Source organism: Halichoeres trimaculatus, unplaced genomic scaffold (genome assembly GCF_033239565.1).
Source record: "Halichoeres trimaculatus isolate MK-OKI-2021-1 unplaced genomic scaffold, fHalTri1.1 fHalTri1_scaffold_3, whole genome shotgun sequence".
NCBI classification, from domain to species: domain Eukaryota; kingdom Metazoa; phylum Chordata; class Actinopteri; order Labriformes; family Labridae; genus Halichoeres; species Halichoeres trimaculatus.
In genome coordinates, this window is record NW_027437181.1 from 6,591,778 (window position 1) to 6,613,484 (window position 21,707).

Here is a 21,707-nt window from a genome sequence, read left to right on the forward strand (position 1 = left end):
GCTGAAGCCGCAGCGTCATGACGTCACGTCGTTCCATTTCAACCAAAACAAGCACGTGACCCGAGCTGAGAAAGTAGAACAGGGAGACTTTCCGAACTTTTACACAGTCTGTGGTCTGAACTGTGTTCTATAAAAAGAAAAAAAGTGGCGCACTTTAACCTGCTGTGATGAGGAATGACGCACCTACGTCTTTTTGCGCCATTCCAGCGAGTCATTCGCTGTAATCTGCTGTTAGAAACCATCGCATGCAGCGACTTTGGATCAAACCAACCACAGAGGGAGGGTGGATGATTCAGGGCTGAGAGTACGAAGGCAAAGGTAGATTGCTTTCTTTCATTTAGGAAATTACACTTAAAAAAAAAAAAATTCAGGTGATGTTTCACATCCAGACACCACTGGAGTAAAGTCAGAATCATCAACTAACATAACACCTTTGCAGAAAATTTGACTGACAATGCAGAAAAAAATTCTTTAAAGGGGACATATCATGCTGATCCCTGATTTAATACTTACATATAAAATAATAAAGTTGAAAACAAGACCTTTCACCCCCTGAATTTTCAAAAAATGAGATATTGTATTTTTTTCTGATATCCTAGAACGAGATTTGATGCCTCTGAAAATAGGTCATTGACATTTGGCTTCGAGATTTCGACCTTCATGACGACACGAGGATCCTTTCTTTTAATTGGAGTAATCTGATAAAGCAGCTCCTCCTCTGTGAAGTCAGTCACACAACCGCCACCAAGGGATACACCCACCAAGAGCCGAGTATTAACGGCGGTAATAACAACAATAACAAACTGGCGGTAGAGGCGATCTTTAGACTACACTTTCAGCATGATGGATAAAACAGACAGAGAAAAGTGAAGGAGCAGGATGGAGCCCTGTTATAGAAATAGTTTATTGGTGAAGTCTGCCTATATTTCCACGTATAAACTATACATGTTACAGTACCGGTTTGACTCACCACACTGAAGCGTCCTGAGATGATCTGTGTCCAGGTGGATTTTCTTCCTCCTGAGCTGCAGAACCGTCCGGGTCTGACTCGGGGTCCAATACAAAAGGACGTATCCTACACTCTGCCATTTTATTAGTGCTATCAATGCCTTACTGTGAAGTTTTGGCAAACAGCAAACTCGCTTGGTCTGCCCCATCCAATATGGCGACTTTGTAAATATTGCCATGCTGCAAAAACCGCCCCCTGGCTCTACCCCCTCAGCCCCTCTGATAGAACTGACCAATCAGAGCACAAAGGGCTGTGACATTGCGAGGTTACTGGAGGTCGTTCTGCAAACGGAGCGTTTCAACAAGATCTTCAGAATGGCCTAAAATGAGGATATTGAGAACGCTATTGTGGGGCAATGAAGGAACTAGATGACTTGTACTTAGGGCAGAAATGCTTTACAGGCATCCTAGTCTGGCATAGTGAAAAGGAGAAACAAGCATGATATGTCCCCTTTAATTCAGATAGAGTGACCATATATCCTCTATTGCTCAGACATGTTTGGGTCACAAAGTTATGTCCAGGGGGGGTACTATAAAATGCCCTAAAATTAAAATGTCCAGGTTTTGCTCAGCTTGTTCCAAAGACCATTAATATTTGTAACAAATTGCTGAATGGCCACTGGCATTATTTGGGTGTGCCTACAAGTGATGTGTCATGCTTAAAAGAAAGTTTGCAGTGCTGGTGCTTTGTAATGAATCAGAAGAGCTGACTCCCATCAAGTGAGAGCTGGCTCCCAACTTTTTCCCTTTCGTCGCTCAGCTCTGCAGTGCTCACAGCAGAACTTTGTTTTGATTGACAGCATGCAGGCCATGCCAGTGAGAATATAGGAACACACCATTATGTCATAGCAGAGAGGGGGACACTCAGTTATTAAAAGCTTCTTTCCCCAACCATAGACTGTAAAAAAATAGACGTCCGTTTGCTAGGCCCGAAGTGAGGTCTCCACAAAAACTGCTCCCCCTGGTGGCTGGCTGCAGTATAGGTTAAAAATTCTGGCTTTCCGGCCATTCCAGATGGGCTGTGGTCAAACTTTAAGAAATTAATACTACTCGTAGAAATGTTTCTCACGTCCAATTGTTGTGGTGATTTGAAGATATTATTTGGCTGTCTTGTATCCAAGTCCTCTTTTTTTCTGAAGCATTTCGTTTTCATTAGTTATAAGAGGTTAAAAATGGTTTTACATAACTTTTAACGATGATTGACAGCTGCCGTTCTTGAGTATTTTTTTCGGGGATTGTAAAATATGTCGGGAGGTAGAGTCAAGAAGTGATTAGACTCTTGAAAGAAAAAAAAAATTATTACTTGTGCACCCAGCTCCACTCAGATTCTCCCATAATCTCTCATTGTCTCTACTGCGCAGACTCTGGCTGCAAACTGCTACAATGATGGCGCCTGTGACGGGGGTATTTTGGCTTCAAAACTGTACAATGATAAATGGTGGAGCCACGCTGTCCACTTTATATACAGTCTTTGGTCTCAACTCAGTGAGTGACACAGCAGACAGAGGTGAAGAGGAGAGTGCGCCGAATACAAAAACACATGAATATGAAGCAGCATATTTTGTTAATTTGTTTTTTTGTGCCAAAAATTGGACTAAAATGTTAAACAAAGCTAAGAATGCCTGGTTTTGTATAGTAAAACTGCACAAAATAAGGATTCTGTAGCTGAAAGAGCCGGCTCTTCTTTGAGAGCTGTGTGAAAAGAGCTGAACTTCCCATCAATGGTACCTACATGTCAAACATATCGAGCATGCACACTGCATGTGTCAAAAGACCAAGGCCTCTCCTTCTCTCAGATCAAAACAGATAACATGTCTGAGGGCCTGCTCTGAGTTTCTTTTCTTTAATTTTGAGCCATCATTTCTAAAAAATGAAGAGCACCTTTATTTTTCATTTGTAGAGACAGTGTCCAGGTGAAGCCATTTATAATCACACAAGAGGAGTGAGAACACTTGCATAGTGTGTTCAACAAAGGTAGTGGTACGCTGTGCTGCATAAATAAAGGTACCTGAGAAGGTTAATGCTGAAACATCACATTTCTGATGACGAAAATCAAATTTATAAAATAAAATTAGATTGTGGCTTGTAATGATGCTGACTAAACAGAGAGGGGCGCCCTCTTCCTATAATACAGTGCACAGCTCTATTTTCATTGTGTGTTCAACCACCAAAAGCAGTTTAGTAACTCCTAATGAAAGATACATAATAACAGCAGCAGGAATAAGCCGCAGTATTATTAAACAGTGATGCGTGTAGTTGCAGCGTGCAGCAGGAGGTCAGGAGGTCCTCTGTTGTTGACTGCGTTAATGTATGTAGATGTGTGACTGAGTCAGGACTTACAGGATGGATCACATGCAGTGCTGCTGATGGTTCAGCTCAATCACATGGGTTTATTAATCTGCTGCTGTGGAAATAAAATCTGATGATGATGATGATGACGAGGCATCACTTCTCCTGTTTTTATGCTGAGTCAGAGAAAAAACACTTCCTCAAAAATGATCCACGAAGCCACCGGCCCAGCTAATAACTCCATCCAGTGAGATTAGTCTGCAGCTTTGTGACAGGTCATTTCCCTGAGGATCAAATCATTTATTCAGCTTAGGAGGTGAAAAAGAAACTCTTAATCCCCCAATGAAGCAGAAATATTCAGGAGCAGCAGGGAAACAGAGTGAGGAGGGACTCAGGGAAAAGTTGACAAGAAAAAGACAACATGCAGTTAAATTAATGGACTGTAAACTCTCGGAGCATATGACTCAATAATAACAGAAGAAATTTATTGTTGGAGATGCACAGCCTGCAGGAGCTGGATGCCCAGCGGTGTCTCAGGAAAGCTCAGGAAAGCCCTGGGGCTCATCAGGAGGAGAATTGTAGAATAGTTGGTGTTCAGAGCATCCTCACAACAGCCTGTTCTCTCTGCTGCCCTCCAGAGGATGGAGGTGCACGTCCCATAAAGCACCAAACACCTGCAGGAGAGCATCTTCCACCTGACTGTGCTGATTCAACCTCTGTGTATTCATTTGTTGTAGAAATCCTTGAATCCGTACCTTCTAAATCTGTGTTTAGGAACCTTCATCAGATCTAATAACAGACTTTATAATCCAATCCAATCACACCTGGAGACTTGAGAAGATGCATAAGCAAAGTTTGTACAGTGTTCAGAGAGAGCATAACAGTCAGGTTAAACCCTTTTCAAAGCCTCAGTAAGTAAAAACTAAAACTGAGATTATATGCACGTTTTAAACTCTGACTGTAACTTTGAAATTTATCTTTACACCTAAGCTTTAAGGCCTTTGCACACCACTGGCAACGCGAATAAATGGCACAAAATTGCAAAATAATTCAATCTCCGCAGGTATTCTCCTCCAAATGATGTCTTTGTAATAATTGTTTTTTTTAGTTTCTATATCTTTTGTCGTAAAGAACCAGGTGCTGGGACACAAACACAATCAGTGTTGAATGTTTACGGTTTGTGACTTGATTGGTTGGATCTGTGCTTGTCGCAAGCAAAACTTTGGAAAAATCGACCTTGGTCCCAAAAAATAAAAGCCGCTGGTGTGAAAGCTTCATATCCTGCTCAGATATTTATCCAAAAAATACGCGTCTGGTGCAAAGGGCTTTAAACTCTGTTAAACTTTGACTTTAGCTTTAAACTTCAGCCTCTAACTCTCCCTTGAGTTTTAAATTTAGCAGTACGCTCTGATTTTAGCTTGAAACCTTAGCATTTTAACTCTGACTTAAACTGCAACTCTGACATCAGCCTCAAACTGTGACTTTAGCTTTAAACTTAAGTTATGAACTTTGACTTTAGCTTCACAACTCCGACTTTAGCTTTAAACTTTAGCTTTAAACAGACACTTTAGCTGTACACACTCAATTTAGCTTTATGCCCCGTTAAAACAACTTTTCATCTGAAAACGCTAAAATGCAGTGAAAAAAAAAATTGTTTACGCGAGACTCTGAGGGACTGAAAATGCTGTAGTAAGCAAGCCAGGCCTGTAGTTGGCACTATAACTGTCATGTCCAGAAGCAGCTTTTGGGAGATCTTCACAATAGTAGAGTTTGGTCGGGAAATACTAAGTTATAAAGTGGAGCAACAGATGCTCATTTTGTATAAAGACAGCCAGCAGATTCAGCAGATTGAGCAGCACAAGCACAACACGGTAGCTCGCGACAGTCATAACAACGGTACTGTTGTCCTGTTGTATGCACTCTCGTGAAGCAGGGTATGACGTCAGAATTTTCACTGAAAACGCCGGCTTACCGTTTACACGGCAACAGTGTCGACCGTGTTTCAGAAAAATCCCACTCTGGAGGCCATTTTCAAGTCTGTCTTCAGTCGGCTGAAAGGCAGTTTCCGTGTAAATGTCCCCTTAAACTTAAACTGTAGACTTTATCTTTAAACTAAACTCAAACTAGCTTGAATCTCTGATTTTAGCCTCAAAATCTAAATCTGACTTTAGCTTAAAACTTTAGATTTAAACTTTGCTATCAGTGTCTCATGTTGTTACCTTTTAAGCTCAACGCCTGTCCTTTATTATTAAAACTGAAATTAAAAAGAAAAAAAAAAGGATTTTAGCCTTACAATCTGACACTTGGTTTAAACTCTGACTTTAGCTTTTAACTTTGCTATCAGTGTCTCAATTTGTAGCTTCTTAAGCTCCACACCTGTCCTTGTTCACTTTCTAAAACAGGTTACATGCAACAGTTAAAACAAAGATCATTTAATACTGTGACAAAGCACAGAACACTCAGTTGATTTTTATTATGACATTTATTAGAACAAGTGGTCAGAGGACAGAGTCTCTGAAAGTTTTCATAGAGTCTAATGGTCTGATCGTCACGCGTCAGAGTCAGAGGACGTTTAGTTCACATATTAAGTAAACAGATGATCTATTAATCCTGTCATTCATTCATTCATTACTTCAGAGGTCAGAGAAAAGCAGTCACACACCACCAGTCTGCTCTCATCCTCAGCATCAGAGTTCAGACAGTCAGCATGACGAGCAGGTTTACAGCAGCACGAGGTATCAGTGGATCACATGAGTCCAAACTGTGAGAGTGACAGAAAAAAAGAGCCGACTCATCAGGTCTGAAGGTTTTTAATGTGGTGAGAAAGAGTGAAACAAAGAGGAACCGAGAGCGCTTAATGACAGTTTCACATCCTCTGATTCTGAAAGCCTCATCCGGACTGGAAATACTCCAGTTGAAGGTTGTTTCTGGGTTTATTTAGAGGACGGGAGAGTAGATACTAGATACTTAGTCCGCTCCGGTGTGTTTTGGCTGCATCCCAGCTCCAGCAGGTCCGAGCCCTCTGGATCAGATACACAAGGCTCCTATTTTTACCGGATCCTGGAGCAGTGACACCTCACTTTACAGAAAGAAACTCAAGCAGGACAGGAAATTTTGAACGTACACCACTTAAAAACAGCCAGTGACTTTTAAAATAATTACAAAACAAAACTTAACTACAACAACAAACCGACGTTGCCGAGATGCTGACAGCTCGTCTCCACAAAACAAGAGCACAACGCTCAGAGCTGAGCTACCTCACCACTGTATCCTCTCCACACAGACCTCAGCATTAGGATGACACAAAGTCCAACATTTGGCTCTGAACACGTCGATCTTTGGCGCCACCCGCTGGCTGAAGTCATGTAGTTTCCCGAGAATAAAATTCCAGAGTAAAGTTTAATCACTGCTTGTTTAACTCCTGTGAAGGGAGTGATGGAAGGAGTGTTTAATCCCCCAAGCTTGTCAGTAAATCTGATAATCTTGTTAAAATTCTGCTCTTCAGGTCACGTGACTCTTTGTTTCTCTCCCTCTCTCTCGGGGAGGCTTCTGTGAATTTTAAACTTTTCATCAGAGCAGCGGTTTCCTGCGACTTGCTGATGATAATGAGGCTGTAATTTGCAGTTTGGTCTCTCCTCAGAGGAAATCATCTAGAAAGTCTCCACATGTGCAGCTGGAATAAAAGCAGCGGAGGTACACAGAGAAAGCCACCTTCTGCTCTCAGACATGTTGGAGGGACCAGAGGCCAGGCTGGGGGGTAATTATCCCCACAAACACAGCATCTCATTAAAAAAAAGCAGGAGGAGAGGTCACATAGCTTCATCTGGGCGTCTAAAAGCTGCTTCGTAATGCACGACACAAACACAGCTGCCGTCTCGAAGCCTCCACCTCTTTCTCCTGTGACACCGACAGGAACAGTTAGCTCTGTTTCAGGCTGCAGACTGAGTCCACGCTCATTTCACATTCATTGGATTGTGGAGGGGGGGCTGTCGTGATATTAAACCAGCACTCTCCTGTTTTCTCCATCTTTCTCCTCTCTCCCTCTAACTCCATTAATAATTGAATTTTGATTTCTCGTCCCATCCAGCGAAAGGCCAAGACGTGTAACCCAAAAACAAATATCGACAGCAGTCCAGAGGGTCCATGTTTGGAGCTCAGAGGGTCAGAGAGGATCAATGTGAGGTAAACCTCTATGAAGACAGTGAACAGATGCAGATTTTACCTTTCCTTCTCCTCTATGTGAAACCTCTATGTCCCTCTTCATGACTCACTTTCAACAACCAGCCTTCAAACCGCCTCCTTTAAAAAGCAGCGTGTTGGAGGGACGATTATTCAGCGCTGAAAAGTTCATTTACTTTCTGGTGGCAGGTTTTGAAAGCAGCAGCCAGCAGCTTCGTGCTGCACAAACAACAACCTGCAAAGAAAAAAAAACCTGGATGAAAAGACAGAAAGAGAGGAGAAATACTCAACACCAGTTAAACCCTCCTCAACCTGTGATCAGAGAGGTTTCTTAGAAGTTTACAGCCTTTAGCTCAGGCTGTTTCACTCTATAACACAGGAGCTAAACTGTTTGTGCTAATGTTCATTGGAATCCACAGTCAGCAGTTATTCTGCAGTGGTCTGTTCAAACTTAAGAGTCTATCAATAAAATGAAGAGTGGGGTTATGCTAGCTCTGATTGGTAGATGACTGGCAGGACATTACTGATATTCTCTGACATTATGGACATGTCTTGGAGCTCCGAACTGCCAGCTGCACTAAATATGAACGGCTACTAAGCTACTTACAAATTGACGGCGTTTACTTGTTGTCACGTTAGCCTACAAATACGTCGGAGCACTGGGCTAACGTATAGCCAGCTGCTACAACGTCTGCTTGATGTCACATTTCAAACCGTAGAGCTACGTAGGGCGCATTGTATCCAGTAAAAATTTGTCTCAATCTGATCTCCATTTTATTCCAAGCAAACACACGCCTCACTGAAAGTAATTAACAACAGTGTGCGGAGACTCCAGGCCACAAGGTGGCGAGGGAGTGCAATCAAAACAGATCCTCCTCACAGCATCTTAAAAATTCAAATTTCAGGGTTTCAATTTGGAGAAAAATATCTCAGTTTTTTTTATCTTTATTGTTTACCATGAGAGATGGGACAGTTTCTCCATTGTACATCTATACACAAAACCCTCACATTGTTTCATAGTAAAAACAACTTATAAAATTTTGCTTTTGTTGTACTTCGCTTTGGACAAAAGCATCTGCTGAATGAAACTGTAGAACTGTAAAATCCAAATGGGCATTTAAAAGGTGAAAATAATGTGAAGCAAAATTAAATATTTGATGTTTTTGAGTAGGACAGGAGTTGATAAAAACGTCTGTGGAAAAAAAGGCAAAAATATTAATCTGTTTTGTTTTTATAGAAGTTTTGTGGAGGACATTTTTGTCCCCTAACGTCTCCAAAGGAGCATAAAATAAGAATTTGACACTACAAAAAATAACAATGCATCAAAATAAATTTATTTATTTATTTTTTTACAAATCTTATGTTTGTTGAAGCCTGATGTAAAAAAAATATCCCTAGCCCTCCAACATTTATTATGTGAAAATAACCTGTCATGAATGGGAATAGGAAAAGGAAATACTTTATTTATCTCCAAGGGGAAATTCAGGAGTCACAGCAGCAATCAAGAAAACCAAAAGTAAGAAAATATATCGAAAGTGCGTAAGGGTCCATCACAAAATAGATGATGACAGCCTTTATTTATTTATTTATTTATTTATTTATTTATTTATGTGTTGTTTAAAAGCAAAAAACAAAACAAAACAATGGAATCATGTGGTTTAAATTTTAAGGGTTAAAACAATAAAAATTACCGAGTATTTGGTATTTTTTTTAGTAGGACTGAGGTAAATTGAAATAACGGGGTAAAAAAGGAAATAAGGAGAGAAAAAATCTTGCGTTTTTGTGGCAGCCTTTGGCAGAGGACATTTTTGTCCTTCGATGTCCTCAAAGGGTTGTTAATTATAGCCACTCATAAGGGTCAAACTACTTTTTTAGTTTTTAAAATACTCAGTGTGACTTAAGTCTTTGTGTGAATAAACCCCTTTAAGAACGCAGATCTTGACAACCTCGTCCCGATATCTTCACTTCATAGTTGTCTTTCTTTGTCTTTTGTGTTGACTATTACCACTGGTGAAGGGTTTGGGCTTTTATTTTGAAGGCAGGGTTGAGGCAGTAAACCACATTTAAACAAATGTCAATGGGAACTAATCGACCAACAATGACATCAACAAAAACAACAGTTGCTCATCGACGTGAAGCTGATGCTGAAGTGTTTTAAACTGCAGTACCTGGAGTGTCCACTAGAGGCTGTCTGCAGAATCAGCATAAACCACATACACATCCATTCAAAAAGCTGACCTTTATAGCAGAAATGAAAATCTTTCCACCCCGTTTCAAAAAATACAAATCAGCATTTTTTCATTTATTTAACTACTTTTACTTTTGAACTGACCAGTGTTGTCCATATGGGGTTGTGATTGTTACATTCGAGTAGGCTAACTTCTTTACTTCATACTAACACAAAGTTTGCTTACTGGCAGAGTAAAATATTGATTCATGGATTTCCGTCCATATGAATCTCTAAAAAAGTGTTGACTTTACCATTTTTTTCTCACAGGAAACATCATGTAAAAACAGCTAAATTGACACAATAGGGAGCCCACCAGCATCCACAGCGATGAAGCTGCCTGCAGTGTCCACAGACGTTATAAGATTTGATTTTAATCGTCAGCTAACATTTCACTACTGGAGCTCAAACCTGAACAAATGAAATCTGGTTCTTAGATCTTCAGAGCAGCTCCCGGTTTCTCTCGGAGCAGATTGTAATCTTTTTTTTAATTCCTTCATAATGTGGTAATAAAGATAAACGCCCCAGGAGCAGAGGCTGTAATGAGGCTTGTTCAGTCTGCAGATGTGATGGAGCTCACTGATGTGAGGTCTTATTGGAGAGATATTAACGAGGCGTTTCAGCTCCGGGACAACCTCATGACTGCCTCTCACTCGGTGCATGCTGGGATGGCTGTGTAGACCTGTAATTGAAGATGAGTCTTCAGAGGTCCCATTAGAAATCCAATCAAAGGAGATGATATGATGATGGCTTGTGACAGACAGCAGGTAGAGGGGAGAAAGGTCACTTCCTGTGAGGAACTGGTCTTGGTGTATTTCTGACAATGGAGATGTTGGTTCCCCCTGCGGTAAATGGATCTGACAGGTGAGGGTAAAAGTGAGAGCTAATTAGTGTCTGCGATCGTTTTCATGAAGATGGAAACGCTCAGCACAGTGTGAGAGACAGAGCACCCACTGTAAACACAGAGATCTCACCAGGCCCACAGCTGACAGGATCACGATCAGACACTGTGACCTCATCCACGGGGTGAGTGAACTCTGAGTCATCACGGGTAATCAGCCTGCACATGTGGCTAATTCATTAGCTGCTAATGAGCTAGTTTAGTATCATTAGCACCAGACTGGAACAGAATAAATTGAAGAGTTCTCGTTTAGCAAAGCGCCTTTTAAATGAGGCTCAATCTGTGACATCACTGATTGGTGAATGTCTTTATTAGAGCATCGTAAATTAACACCAACCAATCAGAAACATCCTCCTCTGTCTTTGATCTTTGGAGGAACATTCAGGAATATTAGCTTTGAGAACGCTGAGTTCCTGAGAGCTTTGAAGTCTCTTAAAGAGACAGTAACTGGCAAACAGACTGACTCACCTTAGTGGAGTGGTTCCCAACCTTTTATTCTCAGCCCCCCACCTTACTTGTGTGTAAAAAGGCAGCACCTTTTCAGGGGAACCTTAAAATATTTCTTATGATAGAGATCATTTTTTATATTGCGTCAGATCACAGCAGAAGTAATTTAAGGGTTCCTTTCTCATAGATCAGGTCTCAACCGTCTTCTTTCATTTAACAGACTAAATAGTCTGATGTTATGTCTCATTTACATGACAGGATGTCATTCTGTCTCTACATCATTGCACATTCTCAACTGCTCTTCCTCTGTGCCCTGTAGCGCACACAAGTTCAGCTTCAATGCACAGAGACACACAAATATGTGCAGACGAACACACTTCACGTAGCGTACACCGAGACAAGGAAAATAAGGTGAAACCGACATAAGAAAACACAGAAGAGAAATCTCTGGAAGAAATGATAACTATGTCTGATGAGCCTGTCCTTACGCTGCTATGGTCACAGAGTTGCAGAGATTACGGAGGTGTGCTTACTGAAAACCATCATGTTTTGAAATGTGGAAAAAAAAAACATTTCTCAATGGGTTTGCACAGACTTATGTTGACCCCATTAAACATGCTGTTTTTTTGTTTGTTTTTTTCTGACTGGCACCCCTCTCTTTAGGGGCACGGACCCCAGGTTGGGAACCACTGCTCTAGTGGACACACAGGGAACTGCACTTTATTTTTAACATGGAGCTCTATAGGGACTGACCATAGACTGTGAAAAAAATGGACGTCCGCTTGCTCGGCTCGGAGTGAGGTCTCCACAAAAACTGCTCCCCCTGGTGGCTGGCTGCAGTATAAGTTAAAAAATCTGGCTTTCCAGCCGTTCCAGATGGGCTGTGGTCAAACTTTAAAAAATTAATACACCTCGTAGAAATGTTTCTTATGCCCAATTGTTGTGGTGATTTGAAGATATTATTTGGCTGCCTTGTATTCCAGTCCTTTTTTTCTGAAAAGTTTCATTTTCATTAGTTATATGAGGTTAAAACAAGGCCTTACGTAACGTTTAACGATGGTTGACAGATGCCGTTGTCGTGTATTTTTTCGGGGATTGTAAAATATGTCGGGAGCTAGAGTCAAGAAGTGATTTGACTCTTGGAAGAAGAAAATATATATATTATTTTTGTCACCCAGCTCCACTCAGATTCTCCCAGAATCCCTCATCACCCTACTGTGCAGACTCTGGCTGCAAACTGCTACAATGGCTGCGCCTGTGACGGAGGTATTTTGGCTTCAAAACCGTACAATGATAAATGCTGGAACCACTCTGTCCACTCTATATACAGTCTATGGGACTGACTCACTGCGGGACACGAACTCTAGTGCAGTGTTTTTCAACCTTTTTTGAGCCACAGCATATTTTTAACATTGAAAAAGTTCCACGGCACACCACCAACCAAAAGTATTAAAAAATAGTGTAGGAGACAATATGGTCTCCTACTCTCAGGCCCTGCGAAACCTGGGCCTGTTCAGAACACAGAGCTGATATCCTGACTTCTCTTACAACCTTGTAGCAATAGCTCTGCAGGCAGGTGGCATTAATGACTCTTTCAGATTGCAACATTTTTGATTTGGTAACAAGACAACGTGGTTGCTAGCTTTGAGGGCTAACTCCTTTGCATTTTTTTCCCACAAAAGTTGGCTGTTTCACCATGTTTTTCACACGGGCAAACAAAATCGTCCACCTGCTTGTTTTGAAGCTGTGGGTGGTTCATTTGGAAATGGTGTATACCAGTGGCGGCTGCTGGTCATTCAAGGAAGGGAAGCTCAGTTTTTTCCGGCCTACATCATGAATTTGTTTCTTTTTTTAAACATAAATTCTACCCCATGTTCCTTTTCAAGAAAATGATCTGTGACCCTGTCGTACCAACCAGGTGTTTTTTTCAGGGATTTTACCAGTGTTTTTTCAACGCTCGTCATTTTTAAGAAAGGTAAACTCACTGGGGATCGATAAAGCCTCCAGATCGGTCCAGAACAACTGAGAAGATGCTCTGGTGGAGGGTTATACTTCAAGATCGCTGACTGGCTCATCTCACCGTCAATCAAAAAGGGATTCGGCCTCAGACAGATCATCCAATCATCATGCAGAAGCCCAGCGTCCAGGCCAGCCCACTGCCTCATAGACCCCCAGAGACGCTGAGCGTCTGATGGGCGGGACAAAGCCCAGCGTTTATCCAATGACCGTCCAGTTTCCACAGTGGAACAACCCACTCTACGCTTCCCCGCTGAAGTCAGAAGACACCCAGCGTCCAACTGTGTTAAAGCGCTGAGATGCTGCGGGGATGAATGAGAAGGAGGTGGAGCCAGTTACCTGTGATAGGAGCTGATTCTGAACAAGACAGATTTCGCTGTACAGCTTTGAGTTCACCATCTTTGCTTTCCTTGACTATCTCCCATAGTAGAGCCTTCATCAGGGTCTGAATTTTGTCCCAGGCCTTGTTCGGAGTTTGAACTATTTCTTTTCAAAAATGTCTCCAATACTGTCAAGGCTACCTGTCTACCTGTCTCACCTGTCTAATTGTCTCTCATGCATCACTAAAGCTGACAATTAAGGCAATTAGTCACCTGCTGCCACCTACTGACATGGAAGAAAGTACAATACTTTTAAAGCAACTTGACTTGGCATGTTTTCAGTATTTTTAGAAAAATTAAGTGAAACTGGGTTATTCCTCACAGCACACCCTACAGTATCTCATGACACACTATTGTGTCGCAGGATATCGTACAGTGGTTGAAAAACGCTGCTCTAGTGGACACTCAGGGAACTGAAGGCTGAGGTGTTTGTGTTTGTATGGGTGCAGATCAGGTCTGACAGAAACAGACGTGTTGGTGTGTGAATATAAACACGTTCAGGTTCTCTACATCAGGTCCTTTTTTTTTTAACTCCACCTGCTTCTCCTCGTAGATGTCAGGTGTCATCTCCTCCACAGCTGTTGGATGAAGTGTGAAAACTCTCATTAGCTTCTCGAAACACATGGACCGAGTCACCGGAGCTCAGAGACGGGGACTTAGACCAGCAGTCATACAGGGAAACACACACACACACACACTCAGAGCTGCTGTTACTGTGGTACACGCCTAAAATACACATCTTGTTTCCATGGTGACAGAGTGAACAGGGATACTTCTTTTTCCAGTCCAAACCAGTCGTCTCTCTCTCTTTCTCTCCAAAGTTTCAGCTGCTGCTGGTGTATTTTAATATTCAGATGTAACAGCAGCATCCAGAGAAAAACTGAGCACAGAAAGAACGGCAGAGAGTTTGAGTCACAGGCATATGTGTGTGTGTGTGTGTGTGTGTGTGATCTCTAGCACTCAAAGAGTTAAACAGACCTTCAGTATTATTCTCTGAGAAGGAAAAAACGCAGTCTGTTTGGAGAAAGTTACTCTGATTTATTCAGACGCAGCCAGTGATGCTCCTCTTGTCGTCATTTATTCCTAGCACATCCAGACAAATTGCCGCCTAACCCGTCTCAAAGGAAGCGTGTGTATATATGTGTGTGTCTGTGGTGACGGTGTGTGAAAGAGATAACACAGCCGGTGTGTTTAAAATGAGGCATGAAGCCTCACGGTGACGGCTCTCAGGTGAGTGTAAAGGTGTCAGCGTGGAGGTAAATCAGAGCTCAGCGGCCCGTGTTTAACGTGTCTCTGACAGTCTGCTCTCTTTTCTCTGCTGTTTGGGTTTGTTCCACTCTGATGACTACATTACCCATGAGTCATAGCTATAATTAAACTTCATTTTTATTCAAATGTGATTCAAACTTATTAATTGTGTTACACCTTAAAGGGCATATTGCAGGTTAATTTTTTTGTAAACTTTTTGAAAACACTGATTTTATATGTTATTCAACAACAAAAGGCACAAACTCGCGCCCCCTTACTCCGCTTTGAGCCAATGTAAATAACAGGCTGTCATGAGTGAGATCGGGCATTTCGGGTTGTGTTTTTTGTGTGTCTTACAAAGTATTATTTAATTTGACCATCCATTTGGTTGATTTAGATGCATTTGGATGGATGGAAGCAGAAATACTAGCAGGACATTGAGTCCATTTTTTGGACTCTGTGAGTTAGGGGCTTAATTTCTGCATTGGTCACAAAAAACATACTCGTACGTGGTGTCCATTTCTTAACAGAAAGATCGATATGCTGGAGTCTGTTTTAGTCTATGGACAGAGTTCATGATAGGATACTGGAGCCAGGTCTGGGTTGACCTGTCAGACAACTCCAGCTCCAACTCCAGCAGCAGCCTCTAGCCCGGCTCCCGCTGACAGACGTAAACAAGGATTGTCAGAGATTCATCCCGAGATTCAAACTGACGAAATCGTGAGCTGAGCGCCGTAGCTAAGTCTCAGTTTTCGGACTCTAGATCAGTGGAAAGACCTTTGACAGACCTCTCTGTCTTTCCCTCTATGGGCTTTATCATATCGGCTCAAAACATGTTGCTTTATGATCAGCTCTTGCACGTACTACTTATTTTTTAAGCCAGTGTATCTGATTTTAAACTTTAAATATGTTTATGTGAACACAGCATTAGGCTACATACCACTAGCTAACAGCGCTCACTCACCGGGACACCTGCTCTGGTCTCCTCTGGCTCTTCTGCCCTGTTCCCTGTCTCCATCTTTCCTAACAGGCTCATAATCATAACCCTGAGGACCATCACATCATCATATGTATAGGAATACAGATTTCCTTCCTCTTCATTGACAGGACTGACAGTCTGATCCATGTTTATTTATGTCAAACAGAGGCAGAAGCAGCAGGACTCCCGACTGTGACGTCACGTTCAAATGCTGGTTTTTAATGCAGAAATACAAAAACTCTTACTAAAACGTCACCAGGGGAACTTGTGATTTATTAGTTTAGGAATTTTATTTCAGGATATTACTTTAAAGTTATTTTCCTATCAACTTCTTAATAGCTGTCTTTAACCTGCAATATGAAAAAAAAATGAAATCTTATCAAGTGATTTTGTCCTATTTTCAGAAGAAAATGTCTTTTCAGGCTTAAAATTATCCACATACACCTGATTAGTCCAATTAAATTTCTTATTTCAAGTTATGTAAAGACAAAAAGTTAAAAAATATCTGCCAAAGCAACAAGAGGCAAGTTACTTTTATTAAGACATGACACTAGTTTCAACCAAATTTTCTTGCAAATTTTTCTTGTTCCATTGGCAGATGATTTTTTTTATTACTTCTTACAAGCTTTTCAGACCTCATTTTTGTCTTCAAAAAACTTGAAACAAGACATTATCCTAGACTGGTCAGGTAAATGTGGCTCATATCGACAAAAAGACAAAAACACTAGATAAGATTTCATTTTTTGCAGTGTGTCCTTTAATGCATGAATCATAAACAGACTGGGAAGGGTAATTTAAGAGTTTTTTCCTTTTCTCAACAGTGGCAAACTCAGCCATTTGGGGGCACCTGCATCTGCCTGTCTACCTTATATCTGTTACTGTATGCAATCAAAGTTGGCATCCCGTCTTCCTCTCCACAGTCTACATTTACAAATAGGATGAGACCCAATGTTTGTGTCACTAAGTACTTGCATACATGGACGTGCAGTAAGAATGATGTTGCATAATTGAACACTGTGATTCCTACAGCCAGCAACATACCTGGATATCAAAGGCTACAAATCCCAAGGAAACTGCTATGTCAGTCCAAGACCAATCAAGATCCAGAGACCTGGGACCAACATACCCGGCTATCAAGGTGTCTCTGGACGTCTTAAGACGTGTCTTGAGACACATTTGCTAAGATGTCTTGAGACGTCTTGGTAAAGTCAAGACATGTCAGTTGACATGTCTTAAGATGTCTTAAGGCGTCTTAAGACACTCAATGTCTTTAAGACACAAAAATCTGTCTGGGTGCATGTCATGTCTTAAGACATATTAAGATGGGAATGTCTTAAGACAAATGAAGTATGTCTTAAGATGACTTAAGACGTCTTCAGATGGGAATGTCTTCAGACAAATGAAGTATGTCTTAAGATGACTCAAGACGTCTTAAGACACACCATGTCTTCAAGACACAAAAACATGTCTGGATGAACCCCATGCCATGTCTTAAGACATGAGTGGTGTCTTTAAATTTTACCTTAGGACATCTTAAGACAACTTGATGTTCACAAATGTCTTGAGACATCTTGATTTTGGTTATCAAGACATCTTTAGACGTCTTGAAACTCTTTGATGGCTGGGAATGAAGACAAGACCGAAACCAAAGATTTTTCAGGTCATCAAAGTGGTCTCAATTACAGTAAGCTCAGTTCCCTTTCATCTTCTTTTGGAGCTAATGCCGATTGGCAAACCAGCTCGTTTGTGCGTTATCACCAACTAGGCTGAAATGTGGAGCAGAAGTTTGCAGCAAATTGAAGCAAATTTACTGGTCACACACATGGAAGTAGATGAAAATTTTACTCCCACTGTCTCAAATTTTAGGGCCAAAATGCGACTATTTAGGGGCAGTCTGGAGCCCTGCAAAACATGAGTAATGGCTCAATTTAGACGTCTCCATGCTACTATTGTGGGGAACTTTTTTATAAAAACATTAAATATGGGGATTAGATATAAAGAAGGCCTTTACAGGGCCCCAAAGGACCTTGTATGGAGCCCAGGGCTCCTAGTTCGCCCAGTAGTACGACAGTCTGCGCTTCTGAGGACATGCATGGTGATGTTTTTAATTTAACATTCATCAAAGTGAGTCACAAACAGACCAGACTGAACATCATTGAACATCATAATGGAATAATACACATTAATTTCTTTGTTCAAATTCATTTGTAGGCTGAGGGGAAATATTATCATTAATGTGTGTAATTTCCCAGAACATGCTGAAAGCCTCTCTTTCCGTGTTTGTGACAGCATTCATGTTTTTGGTGAATGCGCAGCAAACACTAAACCCTCAGAGAATAATAAACTCTGATATTAAGATGTGAGGCCTGTCGTCCCTCTGTCACCTCTCTATCCATCTCTCTTTGTCTCTCTGCGTTCATTGACCTGGTTTTTTCCACCTGAGTCTCTTTTGTTTCCATCTCACTCGCAGCTGAACCCTCAGGTGACTCCCGCTTTGTCTGCGTCCTTCGCTCGGCTCTGCAGATAAATGAGTTTGTGAAAGACTAATCTGGGTTTTTGCATTAATCAGGACGGATTTGTTCCTTCAAGGATTGTTTATCGTCATAAAGCAATCACAGCTTTGACAATAAGCTCCTGTCCTCCAATCAGACCCAAGAGCTGAGCCGGAACAGGTGTGGTTCCTCTGAGAGCTGAGGGAACAGGATGCTGAATCATAAACTTTATTTAAACAGCACAGAGTTACTAAGTGATTCAACAAGACCTAAAGAAATATGCTCACAGGTGAAGCTGAGTTCCTTGTTTCAGGGCTGAGAGTCTTACCTGTTTGGCTCTTATTGGCTCCCCATCAGTCTCACCTCCCATTGGTCCAGGCAGTGCTGCACAGGTGCAAAACCACAAAGCTCTTTAGCTCTGTTTCTACCAAGTGGTCCAGTATGAATCACTCAGTGTTGCCACAGTTACTTTGAAAAAGTAATCCTATGACTGATTTCGCCTTTAAAAAGTAATTTAGTTTCTTTACTGACCACTTGATTTTAAAAGTAACTAAGTTAGTTTACAAGTATCTTTATTAGTTACTTTCAGCAGCTGCCGATAATACCTACAGCCGCAAAAATTTGTTAACATTGTGCAATTAAAATGAATAATAATATAAGTGGTTGAGCACTTGTAAAACATGTACTTTAAAATTAAAAACAAAAATATTCATTTTATAAATTTTGAATTTCCAAATACAGCTAAAGAAAGCTTTACAGTACTATTTTTGGTGCACTACAGCACTGTTTAGTTAAATTTTAGATTTAAATTATTTTCTTTTTAAATACTTTGTTTTTGTCTAGTTTGTTTTTTAATCAGTTTCATTTTTGTTAAAGCTGTAGTCTGTTGATCCTGTATTTGTAACACAATAAGCAAAAATAAATGTTGCTGGGGTGCAGCCTCACATAACCCTCAGTACCCTGCTCGGGGCACCCCAGTTTAAAAAGTCTGAGCACACCCCTGCTTGCCGCCAGGTGCCCTGTTGTAGCCTACGTTATGTTGCTCTGCTCCTCAACAGATGGATTTATGCTAAACAGAGAAGGTTCAGCTCATGGAATAGAGGGAGTAACAGTGATAGACAGGTCTCACCTTTCCCCCAGGTAAAAGTCAAACAACTTCTCCAACGTTTATGGCCACAGTGCGCTGATTGCTCTCTGATGGATTCCTAAATGTTTCAGTCAAAGGTCAACGAACCTTAATACTGCCATCTTTAGCTGACAAACTCCAAACAGTGACTGTGTTTCCAGCTAGAAAACGTGCATCTCTCCTCTCCCCTTCTGTTTACCTTTGTGTCGCTGGCTGCTGTTACCCGTGAGTTGTTCACGTGCTGAAAACGTTATGAACACGCGACTCCCATCATTCCCAGGACGCAAGAAAAAAACTTTTTTTTTTTTCCAAGAAAATTAAAGTACTGTGATTTGGATAGGTAACTTTAATCTGATTACTGTTTGGAAATAGTTAGATTACTGGTTACTGAAAAAGGTGGTGAAATCAGAGTAACACGTTATGTAGTAGCGCATTACTGCCATCACTGGGATTAGAGCAGTTTGGTACTGGTTGGATTGGTAAAGCCTGATCCTGTTTGCATTTTCAAAGCCAACTGATAGGGGGCATGTAAGCTGGATGCTGATAGCCGCATCAGCTAAGTAAAGATGTGACAGCATAGCTAATAAATCAAGTGAAGAACAAAAACGTGACGTAGTTTCATTTTAAAAGCATTTTCACGCTGTTTGGTGACGCCATTTTACAAACAAATACAAAGTTATCTCCATGAAGATGACTGGAGATTTAGACATGGCAGGGTTATGTGTTGTTCTTTATTACCGCTGTTCCACAGGAAGTGACGATTCTTTCAACCAATCAACACACTGCAGTGTTTCTAGCTCCACCTTCTGGGGTCAGATCAGTATGTCTGGCACCCCAACAGAAGGGTAACACATAGTGGGACGGTACGGCCCTGTAATTTGGAGACCTGTCCCAGTTTTAGTCAAAGGAAACGCCACAAAATGTGTGCCACACACGAGACGAACCGAACTGAACCACTTGGTGGAAACAGGTCTTCAGTTGGTTTAACCACAGCAGGAAGTAAACATCAAAGTGACATCAACACACTTTTCCAAATAAAACAGCATTTCAACTTAAGCAATGACTTAACTGCTGAAGTTTTATTTTGAAAGAAGGGTTTGCCTTTTACCTGCAATACCCTAGATATAAGCAGTTGCTGGGAGGCAAAGTCCAAAATCTTCATGACTCACTTTCAACAACCACCTTTAAACCGCCTCCATTTAAAAAGCAATGTGTTGGAGGGACGATTGTTCAGCGCTGAAAAGTTCATTTACTGTCTGGTGGCAGAATATGAAAGCATCAGCTGGCTGCTTCGTGCTGCACAAACAAAAACCAGCATGTTAAGACTGACAGAGAGGAAAAATACTCAACATCAGTTATACCTTCCTCAACCAGTGATCAGAGATTTCTAACATGCTTAAACTTTAAACCGGGTTTGGGCTTTTATTTTGAAGACAGGGTTGGCCAATTAACAAATACCAGGAGGTAGAGACCAAGCGGTAACGTCTGGTCTGAAAACATGAAGCCAGTGCAGTAACACAGTCTCTGACAGAGAGGAATATCACCACCACCAGCACTCGCTGAAAAATGTCTGGCACATCCTGACGTAGTTTTGACAGTTATGTCTTTGTTGTCAGATTGGTATGCATCAAGAAAGGAGAGCAATTGCAATTGCAAACTATAGCACAACTATAGAGTATGCATACATTTTAAATATATGCATTTTTTTGTACATGTCTACACAATAATCTTTTGACAGTAACCTTACCCCATCATGGACACACAGAGGAGGAGCCATTATGCTGCAGACGTCTTCCACATAATGACCATCCTGAGAATCTGGGTCAGTCTGGGACCCTTTGAACCTTTAATGCATTAACATAGACCAGAGTGTTTCTGTAAGTTAAAGTAAAATAATCAGAGCTGACAGGCACTGACCTTTAAACTCATTAAAATTAACATTCGTGGCTGGCTCGCCACTTTAACACAATCAAAAATACAGAGTCCAGCTGCTGAATATGAGTCATGTTATTAAAACATCTCCCTCTTTTTTGCAACTAAGGTCACACTTACCTGATGTTATCTCACCTAGAAGATGTGTGTACCATCAGCTGCTCCAGGGTCTAGGTCACCTCTGTGGCTCTGAATGTCACAGCTTACCTGACAGGTTGAATTCATTTTCACTTTGTCTCAAAATTAACCAAAGACCATGTTGCTCCGGCTCGTCTGTGATTTCAACAAGGCTGTAGGTTGTGATGTTTGGTGATGATGGGTTTGTTAGTTCTTTTGGGGTTCAGGAAGTGGATTCTGAGGAGTCCAGAGCTTTTCTAAAGACAAAAGGCGAGAAGAAGACATTAATGTCCATGTGCTATGGTTATCTCATAGCTCCAGAGACTAACCCGCAATTCACACATACTCAGTGAGGTTTTGGCAGGA

General features: G+C 41.2%; 1 long non-coding RNA gene across 1 annotated transcript in view; it reads left to right on the forward strand.

Moving 5' to 3' along the window:
- Positions 1-60: 60 nt before the first annotated feature.
- LOC141787499 (uncharacterized) overlaps positions 61-21,707 on the forward strand; it is a 50,862-nt gene continuing 29,215 nt past the window's right edge. Inside the window, exons 1-2 of the long non-coding RNA XR_012598077.1 lie at positions 61-318; positions 7,385-7,479. This is a non-coding gene — a long non-coding RNA (uncharacterized LOC141787499). The remainder of the gene's footprint in view (positions 319-7,384; positions 7,480-21,707) is intronic.